The sequence below is a fragment of the Mastigoproctus giganteus genome, chromosome 11 (genome assembly GCF_048544385.1).
Source record: "Mastigoproctus giganteus isolate SK-2022 chromosome 11, ASM4854438v1, whole genome shotgun sequence".
NCBI lineage: Eukaryota > Metazoa > Arthropoda > Arachnida > Uropygi > Thelyphonidae > Mastigoproctus > Mastigoproctus giganteus.
Window position 1 is genome coordinate 43,186,594 of NC_143585.1, and position 14,362 is coordinate 43,200,955.

The window sequence follows — 14,362 nt, forward strand, 5'->3', positions numbered from 1 at the left end:
GGCAGTTCAACTAAATGTTAGTTTGCAAGTGGTGAACTTTTCATTTCGTTTTCCATTTAAAATCATAAACTGAAGCAAATTGAGGGCTTCTGATTACATTTCAGCCATAATTGTCGTGTTTACCAAAACTGTTGTATAAAGGTTGCAAATGCTCATTTTGGAATATTTTGAGAGAACCTGTCAAATATTACTTAGCTTTGCCTTAATTATTAATATATCTTTTGTTTATATTTCAATTTATGATGCTAGTCATTAAAGTAACATACCATCGCGAAAAAGGGTTAGAAATGTTAAATTCCTAGGTGATGCACTTTCTTTAAACACCAGTGTATTTATTAGTCTAGTCTTCATCAATTAAATTTTATCAAAAACTCACTAAGGATTTCAGATTCTATCAACTTATTATTATTAGGCATTTACTAAAACACAAATTTAATTATACAATTCTCAAACCCACAACAACTACTCCAAGCACCCGTTGTGGGATGGAAAAAAAAAAAAAAAAAAAACATCAAGAGAAGAACGAGAATAATAATAATAATGTTCTCTCTCTCTCTCTCTCTCTCTCTCTCTATCTACTTTCGCCGGCCATGAAATCCAGAATTTTATTTTTGTGATTTGTTGTGACACTATGCCGGTAGATGGCAGCACTATTTACAGAAACATCTTTGCTAGTCAAAATTCAAACAATTGAGAAGTGGGACGAAAATAAATAAATAAATAAATTGAAATAAAATGAAAGTTAATGTACTATACTGTATTTTTAAAATGGAATTTTTAAATAGCTCGCTTATCTGTTTTGTTCCTAAACAAAAACGTTCTGTGTTTGATTTTTAGCGTTGTATTCTTTTCTACTCCACTATACTGTGCCGTTACAATGATTTTCTTGTGACAAAAGGTTATTGAAACGTTCGTTTTTCATGATTCTTAATAATGCACAAAGACGACAGGCATTCAACCAACGTTTCAGTTCGTCATATAGGTGTTTCATTAGGTTCAGATCGGAAAATTACGGACTATCTGTCGGATGGACATTCAAACAGCGCCAGCCATTCCACCTTTTGGACATTCATTTCCATAAATCATTCTCGAACAGCACCGGCAGTATGGGATGGGGAAATGAAACAAATATGGGTCTATAGCAAAAAATGCCACATCGTAGGAGTCATGTAATTGCCCAAAATGTTAAGCTTTGCGTCGGCGTTCATAATTCATCGTATAACATTAAAGATCCTAGGTCATACCACTAGAATTAATTACCCAACAATTCCACCTTTCAAAGTGAAATTGGATAAACACATTTTGACAACGGGGAAAGTATGAGCGATTGAGAATATTTTTTTTTCTTTTTCCAGATGCAGAAAAGATCTGCTTCTTTGCATTATTTAGCTGTTATAATACTTATACACTGGTGTGCAAAACTTAAGGACCAACACTATTTCTAAAGGTTTCAACCACAAAATTTTTACTTAAGGTACTCTTTACTGATGAGAGTAGATTCAGTCTCAGCAGCGATTCTGGACGTCAGCTAATCTGGCGAGAGGTTGGCACACGGTATCACCCCGCAAACATCACTGAAAGGGATTGATATGTCGGTCGAGGTGTTCTCGTCTGGGGAGGCATTAACTTGGATGGACATACACAACTCCAGATACTGGAAGGCGGTACTGTAACTGGTGCACACTACTGTACTGAGGTAATTCTTCCCCATGTGCGTCTGTTCTGAGTTGCTATTGCCCCCGAGTTCGTGTAACCATAAACACGATGATAACGCCACATCCCATTGCACTCCAGCTGTTGATATGCTTTTGGAAAGTGAGGATATGGATTGGCCTGCCCGTTCCCGCTATCCGAATCCCATCGAACACATATGAGATGCTCTAGGGAGACGCCGAGCGGCACGTCCACACCCATCAGAAAATGTTCACCAGCTGAAGATGGCGCTGACAGAGGAATAGACGATATTACCGCAAGAGCTCATCAACAAATTGTTCTAGGTATAGACACGCGGTGCAAAGCCTGCATCGACATTAGGGGTGACCATATCTCCTACTGAGGACCACCTCTTCCCTTTGTTCCATCTTTGGCAGTGATGCATCTGTATCATGGCAGCCAGAGCTATGTTGACATTTTTGAATAAAGTCCCTCTGTACCGTTTTGTTTCCGTTGTTGTGTCAGTGTTGTATCCTTCATCATTTCTGTACCTCACGAGGTTCCTTTGGTATGCTTTTCCCACGTCCAGGCCACTCCTATCAGAATCTACAAGTGAAAACCTGACTGGTCCTTAAGTTTCGCACACCAGTGTGCTAACGCTAATGCCTCCAGCAGCAGACGATCAAAACAATCTGATCCAAATAAGTGTAACAAGATTTGTCACGCCAGATAACTAATTTTTCCTGCAGAGTGGGCCAATTTCAGCGTTCGTTGCACCATGCAATCGAGACCGCTGATTGTAGTCGGAGACGTTTGGCTTATGCGCCGCTGCTCTCTCATGAAAAAAAAAAAAAAAAAAAAAATCAAGATATGGTGCTCTATACAATTGGGTTTTCGCACAGGCCTCAACTCCTGTTGACACTTTAAACTCCTTTTTGATAGTTTTTAGAGATGTCTGTCGATATTGCCGCATTACTCTTCCAAATACACTCTTGTCAGTTGGAGTGAACTTACTTTGCGTTCCTGTGTGTTGCTGTATGGTGGGTGGTACCGTTACGTTTCCATTTTATGATAATATCCCTAACGTTCAACTTTAGATAGTGTGGGCTGTTAGCAATTGCAACAATCGACAAGCCGGCAAAGTGACATCCGACAATAACACCACTCTCGAAATCAGTGCTCGGTTCTAAGTGCCACAACGAGCACAACTAACTTGTGTGGCTCATATGCCTTTCTTTTATGCCAGTCGGAGTCACTTGTCCATGAAACAAAACTATTAAAACAGATGTCCGGATATTTTTTGGAACACTTATTATTTAAGTCTTCAGATGGAGGGCAGTATATTGAGATGATATAAAAGGTCATGGTAGAATATGTGACACGGATACAAGTTGCAGTTTGGTGACAGAGACATGAATAAACTCTCTTTGAGAGAGTTTATTCATAAGTGTTTATTCATCAGGAGCTCTGAATTTTCTATTAAAAGAGCGTCAAAACCAATTGCTCCTGCAAAACGAAGAACATAAAGATCAGAATCTCATCTCTAACAGCCCTGAAAGATCCTCTAGGGAACGTATGTAAATCTATACTGCCATTGGTAATAATTCCAGCCGAAAACCATAAAACCACTACGGCCAGAGTAGCCGAAGTTCCAAGTAATCTCATAAGAAGCAACCACCAATGATCCATGATTTCGGAAAACTTAACACCGATTTCGTTGTGTGAAATATGAGTAAGCAAAACGTCCTCTCAGGATGAGACCATGCGTCCTCAGAGGAATAACTAGTATGGCTTTTTGCAATTAATTTTCGAAATCTGGAGGAAATTTTGAATTATATTGTAGGAGGCCTGGGTGCATAGTTGGTTTTGGGCATATTTTTGATGTAAAAACATCTATAGCTGCATCTAACAATGGAATGTAACGGAAATGCAAACGTTGCGGTCGAATATTTGTATTGTTGCAATCATAATGAGGAAGTATGTTTGTAGAATAGTATGATTGTGACATCGAGACTACATCGGCACAATCATAAGGCAGTAGGATTGTAGCAATACAAATATTCGACCACAACATTTGCATTTCCGTTACCTTTCATTATACTTCCGTTACATTCCTTGGCTTGGATTTCGCTAATCTGTTCCAAGCCAAGGATGTTTTCACATAAAACATCTTTTGTGCGTACAGGATACACACGCTTTAATTTCTTAAAGTATCGTTTTTATGCACTTCAAATATAGAGGTAAAAAAAGGTAAAGCGCAGCCATTATCAACCCACTGCAGGATGGAAGCCCTCTCAATAATTCATGCTGAGGGAAATGGACCATAATCTGCCACGCTGGTCCAGCGCGGGTTGGCAGATCAACCGTATTCAGCTGTCAGGGGCTTGAACCCCGGTCTACTCAAAGAGAGTGTGCTACTGCACTCTCGCATGACCACTCGGCTACGGAGGACGCTCACATATAGAGGATGATGAATCAATTGAACTTACGTGAGGTAACTGATGCCACGAGGCTACTTTATATTAAAGTATTTCCCTCAAACATTTGTGCGATGATCCAAAATTCAGGTTTCTCTACACACGCACGAATTCCAACCGCACTTGAAATTTAAAAGTGACTGTTAGTCAGAAAATTTACATCAAAACTTAGCTACCATTCTTATTAAAATTGGACTTAATAGGAACGTGCCTACTCCCAGAATCTTTTCACTCATCCATTATGTGTTACTCCTTCGCCTTTGGCATTACAAAGTCATAACAGAAGTGTTTCTCTTTAAATGGAAATCTCGCCGTTACGACAAGCTAAGTACTCAGACGACGCAAGATCGAGAGCAGTTTACGCGTTCTCATGTTTCATTGTAAACTTATAGTCTTACAGTTGCGTCAATAACACAGTTAGAGAGAGCTTATTGTTGGCCTGCGGACCCAACAATCGCACATGTTGGGGCACACAAAGGCCAACAATTAGATGTGATTTAAAACAATCGCGATTGTAGCTCGGGCCACATACCTCGATTTATAAATGTTCCGAAGAGAATTTGCTGAATAGACACTTTATGGTGTATGTCCTAATGAGGAACTGGAGCTTGTAACTGGAATATATAAATGATAATTACTGGAACATCCTACTTTACGGCCTTTATGAAATGGTAAGCGAGCCACGAGTTAAAATCGTTAAGCTACTAGAGTTAAGTGGGTAGCAACGTGTTATCATGTTATTGAGTTGTTCTGAGGAGCTTTGGCGTCACAACATTTGGTTTCAATTCCACTTTCTCCGATGGACTACTTTAGAGTGGATGAAATATTTTCTCTTATTTACTTTTGGGATTCAATTGAGTAATCGGCTTTCTCAGATTAACTGCGCATAGTAGTGGTTGATCTAACGAATATTCGAAAAGGTACTAATTATTCTCAGTAGACAAACCATACTTGCTATTGCATGTTTGCAATAACAAGTTAATGTACGTAGTGCGTTACATTTCAGGCGCGGTAGCAAATAGTAATAATTCATAATTTATAACAAACAAACAAACAAACAAACAAACAAACAAAGATGCAAAGAAAATTTCGTTTCTACACATCCGCCACACTGCTTATTCAATCCTCCAATAAGCGCATGGCAACAAACAATATCCAATGCTTGAACTGCAAAATACGATATACGGATATCTTTAGTGATATGAATTTAAAAAATAATAATAAAAAATGGCGCGTGTGCGAAGCAAATGTAACGAAAATGCGAGACGTAAAAAGAAACTGTTAACAAATATTTGTATTGTTGCGTTCATACTTCCTGCAGTAGTAACTGCAGGGGGATATGATTGTGACGTCATACCGTTCAACAAATGGCTACAATCAAATGAGTAATTAGGCTATTGGCTTGGATCTTACACTTCTGGCGGAAGCCGCGGATGACGTCACTTCCGTGATGCATTTTTCGTGACCGATCAGATTTACTCGCTTGTAGGTTCAGAAAAATCTTTTTGAACGGCTTATATATAAAATTTTATGCAAATCCATACATTGAGGAACAAAGAAATAATAATTGTCGGATTTCTATTGGTATGATTTTAGTGAAATCTGGAATGGAATCAGTACTCAGTATTGGTTAGACTTTGATTGCAGTGGCTGAACATGGCCTAAGTTGCTAAAGCGTCTGAAAGCCTACGACGACCAAACAGCCGAGCAACCTGCATTTTCTCCAGGTACTCAGTGGATTTTCTCCAGGTACTCAGTGGATCTGTGGATTTTCTCCAGGTACTCAGGTTAAACATTAGAACACGCTAGAGAGAGAGATTCTATTGTTTTCAATACGGTGTAAATCGTTAAAAAAGGAGTAAGATAAAATATATCGTAAGATTTTTGGTGCCACTTGACAGAAAGCCAGTTTTCTACTCTTAGCCTGTTCACATCAAGCCAAGACAAAGGATGACATTTCAGGGCGATAGGATCAGAAGTCTTAAAGGGGACAACAAAATAAGAAAAAAAAAAAAAAAAATATATATATATATATATATATATAGTATTCTCTTTTAAACATTGAAACCTGGTTTGAAACGTGAAGGCTCCATCCCTTGCCATCCCCACAGAAAATGAAGGATGGACTCGCCCTTGGAAATTGCCATCTAACGTCATGGTTGTTAAAACAATTAATGCTGAAACTGAAAAATAAATGTACAATATTAAAATGTACAATGTTACCGAGAGATGGCAGCACAGTGATATAAACCAATTTCGGTGTGCAATTCACTTTTGTTTTTTCTTTCTTTCTTTCTCTAGCTGTTTGCAAATATTGCTTGGCATAAGCTTAAACGCAATAAGCAAATCTCTTCAGAGCATATATTAGGCAGCAGTAATATTTCAAAATTATTCAATGGATTTATTTTAAATATAAGAAATGATTTTGAAACTATAGAAGATGAGCTTACTGCTCAAATTAATCGTCGAACAGAAGTATACTGTGAATACTAAATATATTTAATATATATTTTTAAATGAAATGAATGAATATGAATTTAATGTGAATATTGAAAAATTAATAAACGTTTACAAAAAGATATTGATGCCGATAAATTTAAAGATGAAGTAATACAATTTTTTGAATTTTCTAAGCTAAAATATATTGTAAATATGAAAGATATGTATAATGTTATAAATAATAGTTTGAGATCAATCTTATTTAACGTTGAATCTATTTTTAAAATAGTTACAACGTTTAAAAAACGCCAGTGTAGAATAATCATTTCGGTATTAAAAAGGATCAAGAATTATTTAAGGAATAATTTCATACAAAATAGAATGTCCGAAAAAATGTTTTTATTTATATATATTGGTGAGCAATAATATAAGGTGTTGCTAAAATGAAACGAGAATCGTAGTTTACCAACGCGTTACTACTGCGCATGTCAACAACATTCATATCAGAGTATCAAGAGTACTCTGAGGGGATAAACATTGAAATTGTTGCATTTAAAATAATAAATGATTTAAAAAATACTTCTCGTTTCTTTTTAGCCACACCTTGTACCTTATGATTATTATTTAATTACTGTATTATTTTTTACTTGTAATTGATACCAAATTTTCTTTCTGATTGCAATTATCTCCTTTATTGTTTATATATTATCAATTCTCGTATGCAATTTTGCCTTACTGTATTTCTGATTTGAATGTTATTTAATTACTATTGTGTTAAGTTATTGATTGTTTCTGTTATCAGTGATCTTTTAGTTTTGCGAATACAGTATATTATCTGATATAAGCATGTGTATCTGTGTTTTCGATTATGATATTAAAAAGCTTTTCTTGTATTGATTTTTTTAACCTAAAATATCCAAGACTGCAAGGGTCCCAAGACTACAATGATGAAAAACGTTATCAACTTCCAATGGCAAATTATCATCGGAAGCATATTAGCAATCAATCTGTTCGTGCCATTGCAGCAAAACTGCAACGCCATAAATCAATAGTAACTGACGAATCGCCAAATGGAAACATCATGGTATTGCTACAGCTGGGAAACATTCGAGTGGACCACAGAAATTAAAAGAACGAAACCAGAGGACGCTCAAAAGAGTAGTACATGAATCCCGTCAGTCCTCATTGAACATCGTCAACCAGGAGTTGGGGAGGACATAGGAACTAACATTAGTAGAAGGATGATATATAAGTAGCCGCAATGCACAGCCTCGAATTGCATGGTGAATAGCCCAGCGAAATTGACTGCTGAAACTTTGGAAAGTTATGTTATGGAATGACGAATCACGGTACACGATTTTTTGATCTAATGGCAGTATTGGAGTCTGGCGGTTGCTTAGAGAATATTGTTCACCATCATGTACGAGATCAACTGTGACAGCAGGAGTGCTGCCACTGTCTGGGGCTATTTCTCGTGGTTTGAGCTTGGCTCATTAGTCTTTTCCTGGAGCAATAAAGTCATGTGGTACATTGAAATTTTGTTCAATTCAGCTGTTCCTATGCTGTAGCAGCAGTATAGGGAGAGTACTCTTTTGTTTCTTCATAACAATGCACTATATTATAGTGCACAGCCTGTAGTGGCTTGGTTTGAAGCCGGGAGCGTCTTCAAACCAAGCCACCACAGGCTGTACAGATCTCCGATCTTAACCCCATTGTGCTATGCATTCAGATCTCTAGACAAGATCACATATCTGAATCAGATATTCAGATCTTTAGACAAGATCACATATTTTGCATCCTCTGCATCCAAAAAACTGGGTTTCCTTTTTCACTCTCGGCGTTATTTTTCTTTTAAACAGCTACTCACTTTGAACAAATCTCAAACAGCCCTACTATGGAACATTGCTCCCGCAACTTTGGGGGTGGTGCCCCCAAATCCTCTTTCAGGCTTGTAGACTCCATTCAAAAGAGGGCATTCAGGTTAATTAATGATCTGGCTGTTATAAAGTCTCTCTATTCCCTGTCCAATAGACGCTCCGTCTGTTATGCATGCCTTTTCTATAGACACTTCCATGGGCACTATTCTTCTCAATTGGCATCTATATAATTCTTTTCCCCCCATTCCGAACCAGTCAGAACACGTGCTGCAACCAGTTGGAATCCATTTACTGTCCAACTTTGAACTCACAGAACAACCTTTTCTTCTTTTTCATTTATCCCTTCAATTTCTGGTTTCTGGTGTTCCTTCACACGTATTTCCTGAAAATTACAGTCTACAAAAATTCAAGTTTAATGTCATCTTATGTCTTCTCAACCTTCAACTCATGTACGTTGCCAAGTACTATAGGTCTTAGTACCTTTCGTGTTGCGAGCTTTCGTATAAAATAAAAACAAAATGTCAGTCCTTGGGATGAACTAGAACATTGTCTTTGGACCAGGCAAACATGTCCGCAATCAGTAGCTGAACTGATCACTATGTTGAAGGAGGAATGGATAAAGATACTGCCTAAATATTGCATCAATGAAAGGTTCTGTGAAATATGTAGATGACCAGTTATGTTTGGTAATATAATGCACACACCCAATGCTGCCTTCATTAGGTATACATAAGGCTGATGCGTCATGTGATTGTGATGCATGACTCAAGCTATATATCCAATAAAAGGGATATATGAGCTCTCAGCAATCGCGAAAAGATATTGTAGATGACACAATGGACGAACAACCTGACCTCACATCCACTAAAAGTGAATTGCACATAAGTTCTAGGAGGGCAATCGCAAGTATTTCTACAGTTGCCGAAAGATGGAGTGTGCATCACAACAGTGGTAATTGTGCATCACAATAATGGCTGGCTATAAAGGATTGCCACACAAGCCAAAAAACTATCTAGTAAAAGCACCTATTGCGGCCGAAAAATAAATGGCTGTTTGCCGGGAGAGCGATGGTTTATCAGGGTTCTCCGATTGAGGAGAGATGGTATTCCTTCGTTTTCTTGAGGAAATAATTAAACCGTCTAAGCCACACCAGATGACTTCTTTGTACACTGTAGACAGCAGTGGCAACACCTTCCAATGTTCGTAGAGCGGTATACCATCATAATTTTACTGGAAGTTGTTGAGCTATGTCGAGACGAATCCTTGCTGTGTTAGGAGAGAGGATAGGCAGAATACTAGGTGGATGTACTTAATAAAAAGGAACTTAGTGTATATACAAAGGAATATTTTTTATTTAGAGTTTTTGACCTGACAAATAAGGGGCTCTTTGCCCGCGCATGTTACACATAGTGATAAATCCGCCTTTGAAATGTACTGGAGTTCCAATACTTTTCATAAGGGAGCAACATTTGGCGACTTCTTCGAATGATGAAAATCGAAATTATTAACTGCCCCAGAGAAACCTTAATGACATAAAAATTGATAAAATTTTTGTTATGTTACTACGCGTTACCTTCTTTTTTTACGCTTCAACGATTACAGTGTAATTAATCTTTTCCTGGCCTGAAAGTTTTAAAATGTTATACACATGCTCCTTGGAAGTAAGGTTTTTTTAAAAGCAGCTTTCTCATTTATAAAGAAAGAAAATTGCCCTCTGTTCAGAAAGGATAGAAAAGGAAGGAAGAATATTATACTCTACGTCCGAATCACGCAAATAATAGATTACAGAGAGAGGATGCTACAATGAAAAGAAGATAGCAGATTATATTTACTCAGTGATCACTAAATTATGACCACCCCATCGGCAACGGACTATGCCGCAGCTGGAGCAGTGGTAATTTGGTCGTGCAAGTCAAAATGATAAAGTAGCAGTTATGGGACATAGTAAAGATATCACGAAGTTTCAAAAGGGTATGATTGTGGGAGCTCGTGCGTCGGGTGCTTCCATATCGAAAACCACGTCTTGTCGGTTGCTCAAGATCCACTGTACTGTAGTAAAGGTGTACAAAGAATGGTGTCAGACGGGTCAAATCGCATCCCGCAACTTTAAAGGATTACGAAAGATGGAAGTTCGTGGTAAGCGAAGGATGTAGCGCGTTGTATGGGCTCAACAGCTGGTCACTGTGCGACATCGCAATACAACATGGAGAGTGTAATAATTCCAAATGACGATACGCCGCACACGCAGACGTATGAGGTTCCACAGCAGACGACCCAAGAGACCTCCTCCTCACCGTTGATAATCGTCGACGGCGAAAGCTGTGGTGTCGATTGGACATTGGACTACTGGAAACAAGTGTGATGGTTGGATGAGTACAAATACTTGGTGCGCCACGCTGAAGGGATGTCATCGTGTATCGCGCAAGCAATACGAGTCTCTGTGAGCCCGTCATGCATGTTGCCCACTATCCAGGCAGGTGGCGGTGGTTTCATATTTTTCTGGCAAGAACTATGATCCCTGATGCTTATGAACCAACGTTTCACTGGTGGGGTCCGCTGGCAGCTCTTAGGTGACCATATGCATCCTACTGTTTTGCATTTTTTTCCGGACTGTAACGGGATCTTCCAAGACAATAATGCGCCGTGTCATGGGGCCTGTACCGTGCATAAGCGTCCGTCAGTGCAACACGCTAACGGACGCCTTCGTGCATGGCGTAAACAACACGAGTCCATGCACGGTGTCCTCTATCATAACCTAACTCAATCTAACTAAGGCCGTATTAGCCGAGTGGTCTGGCGCGAGGGTGCATAAGTACGCGTTCTTTGGGTGACTGGGGTTCTCAAGCCCGTGACTGTTAAATACGGTGCTATTTCTCGTATTCTCTGTATCCTGTGAACTCCTCTGACCGTGGTCGTCCTGGAGTATAAACAGAAAATTTATTTAAATTTAAATTTATCCAGGTAGGTGGCGGTGGCGGTGGTTACCTAATATAGGGCATGTGTTGCTGGCAAGAAGAAGGCCCTTTGGTGCGTATGTACCAAGGGACCTTCTAAGAGCTTCCGATTGGTAAACTCAATCGGAAGCTCTAGGAGAAAATGTACACCCTTCCATGTTGCATTTTTTCTCGGACAGAAACGGGATCTTCCAAGAAGATAATGCATCGTGTGTCACGGACCCTTACTTTGCACGAGTGATGGTTCCAGCAACACAGTGAAGATATCATCCATGTTGATTGGCCTCTAAATTCTTCTGACCTCAGTCCAACTGAATAGGTGTAGGGTGTTTTGGAACGGAATGTAAAGCCTGTAGACACGCAACCATGATCTATTCCGATACTCCGGAACGCCTTGCATACACTTTCACATCTAAAGGAGTAAATTCCTAGTCGAATAGCAGCTATTATCAGTACGAATTTTGGCCTAACACAGTATTACGTAGGTGGTCATAAGTCAGTGATCACTGTGTATGTTGTGTATGGTCAGGAGCATTTGGCTTTTACATATTATCAACATATTATCAGTGGCATATGTACTGGTGTGCAAAATTTAAAGACCAGTCAGGTTTTCACCTGTAGCTTCTCATAGGAGTGGCCTGGATATGGGAAAAGCATAGCAAAGGAACCTCGTGAGGTACAGAAATGATGAAGGAAACAACACCGACACAACAACTGAAACAAAACGGTACAGAGGGATTTTATTCAAAAATGGAAACAGCATTGGCTGCCATGATATAGATGCATCACTGCCAAAGATGGAACAAAGGGAAGAGGGGGTCCTCAGTGGAAGGTATGGTCACCCTTAATTCGATGCAGGCTTTACACCGCCTGTCCATACTTAGAACATGGACAGGCGGTGTTAGGTTGTCGTTGTTATTGGGTTCTTGCGGTAATATCGTCCATTCCTCTGTCAGCGCCATCTTCAGCTGGTGAACATTTTCTGGTGGATGTGGACGTGCCGCTATATGTCTCCCCAGAGCTCTTTGTTTATTATTTGGTTTTTAGGAACATTAGCAACTAAGGCCATATTGCTCCGGGGATATGCGATGGTCATTCCCTGACCTTTCTGCATCCTCCGTATTTGGTGGTCACCGGCTCGAAACCCGGTCTAATCATGAAGCGTGTGCTACGCATTGCTGCTCCTGCCGACCTGGCTATGGAAGCGCCAAATCTCCCCCAGAGGGTCCCATATGTGTTCAAAAGGATTGAGATCGGCCGAACTGGCAGGCCAATCCATACGAACGATGTCCTCACTTTCCGAAAGCATATCAAAACTGCAGTGTAATGGGGTATGGCGTTATCATCCATAAACACGAACTCGGGGCCAATGGCACCTCAGAACAGACGCACATGGGGAAGGATTATTTCAGTACAGTAGCGTGCACCGGTTACAGTATCGCCTTTCAGTATCTGGAGTTTTGTACGTCCATCGAAGATAACGTCTCCCCAGACAAGAACACCTCGACTTCCATATCGATCTCTTTCAGTGATGTTTGCGGGGTGATACCGTGTGCCAACCTCTTGCCAGATTAGCTGACGTCCAGAATCGCTGCTGAGACTGAATCTACTCTCATCAGTAAAGAGTACCTTACGTCATTGCGCTGCTGTCCAGTCCTTGCGTTGGATGCATTATTGTAAACGGTGTCTCCAATGGGCAGGTGTTAAAGGGACACAGCGTACTGGCCGTCGGGCAAACAGTCCACCTTTGTGGAGTCGCCTGGCCACAGTAAACCACCATATCCCGCGTCCTGTGCAGCAGGTTTGCAATGGATCCCGCTGTCTGGTGTCGGTTCCTCTTGGCCTGTAGGAATGTATAACGGTTATCAATGGGCGTTGTTTTTCGTGGACGACCACCACTGGTCCTTCAAACAGCCGTACCTGTCGCTCTGAAGGCCAACCATGCACATGAGTCGATGCTATGGGTGATACCGAACTCTGCAGCCACACTCCTCGCACTTCGACCGTTTTCGCGCTTCCCAATTATTCGACCCCGGGTAAAGTCATCCAGATGTTGTCTACTGGCCATTTCGTTGTTTGCAGCATTGTATGAAACCAATCGAACGTCTGTAACAATCGTGCTCACCATTCGGTAATTTTCACAGAACTGCTGAACTGCTGCATTTATCTGTTTATGTGAGCCCTCTTATCACGATTCAAATTTTTGCATGTGCACCAGCTTTCTACTGAATGGCCACAATTATGCAAATCGCCACAGGCTGTTTCGTTTGATTTTGTGGTTGTAACTTTTAGAAATAGTGTCCTTAAGTTTCCTACACCAGTTTATTTTAAAAACATAGCAATATTAGCAACTTCACATGATCATGGGTGCTCATATAGCGAGAACGTTGTTGCTGGCAGCAGTGGAGTTTGTTGTAACGACGCAGACTGGAGTCTTCAATCGGTGGCTACATTGGGACAAAACAAGCAACAAGGCCATTCAGGCTGGAAGAAGATACTCCACGACCAGGATCGCTAATATCAGTCTCCTGTTGTTTGCAAAAACTGAAAGGGACATTGGATACAATCACCGAAACTTTTAACATCAGACGCCAGATACCCATTTCCACCAGCACAGCGCGCTGTGAATAAACCCTATTGAGAACCGGGTCTCATCTGGTGGGGCGCCGATAAAAGCGCTAGCGACCAATGATATGACTGATTCGAAGCAGTCTCGAGGTCATTCTCGAACGGAGAATGTCCTTGTCTCCAAGAACATTTGTGCATTCCTTGTCGAATCGATTTTACGCAATATTACCGCTGCCATTCTTGCAGAAGCTGGATTTTTTTGATTGGTTGTAACTCCCTCCGCCTCCTGAAACCTTGTATTGGGGTATCATTTATATTTGTATTTATGTTTTCAATTTGGTAATAATTTTTTTTAATTTATTAGCTCTTCGTGGGCGCAGAGTTTGTATAATCA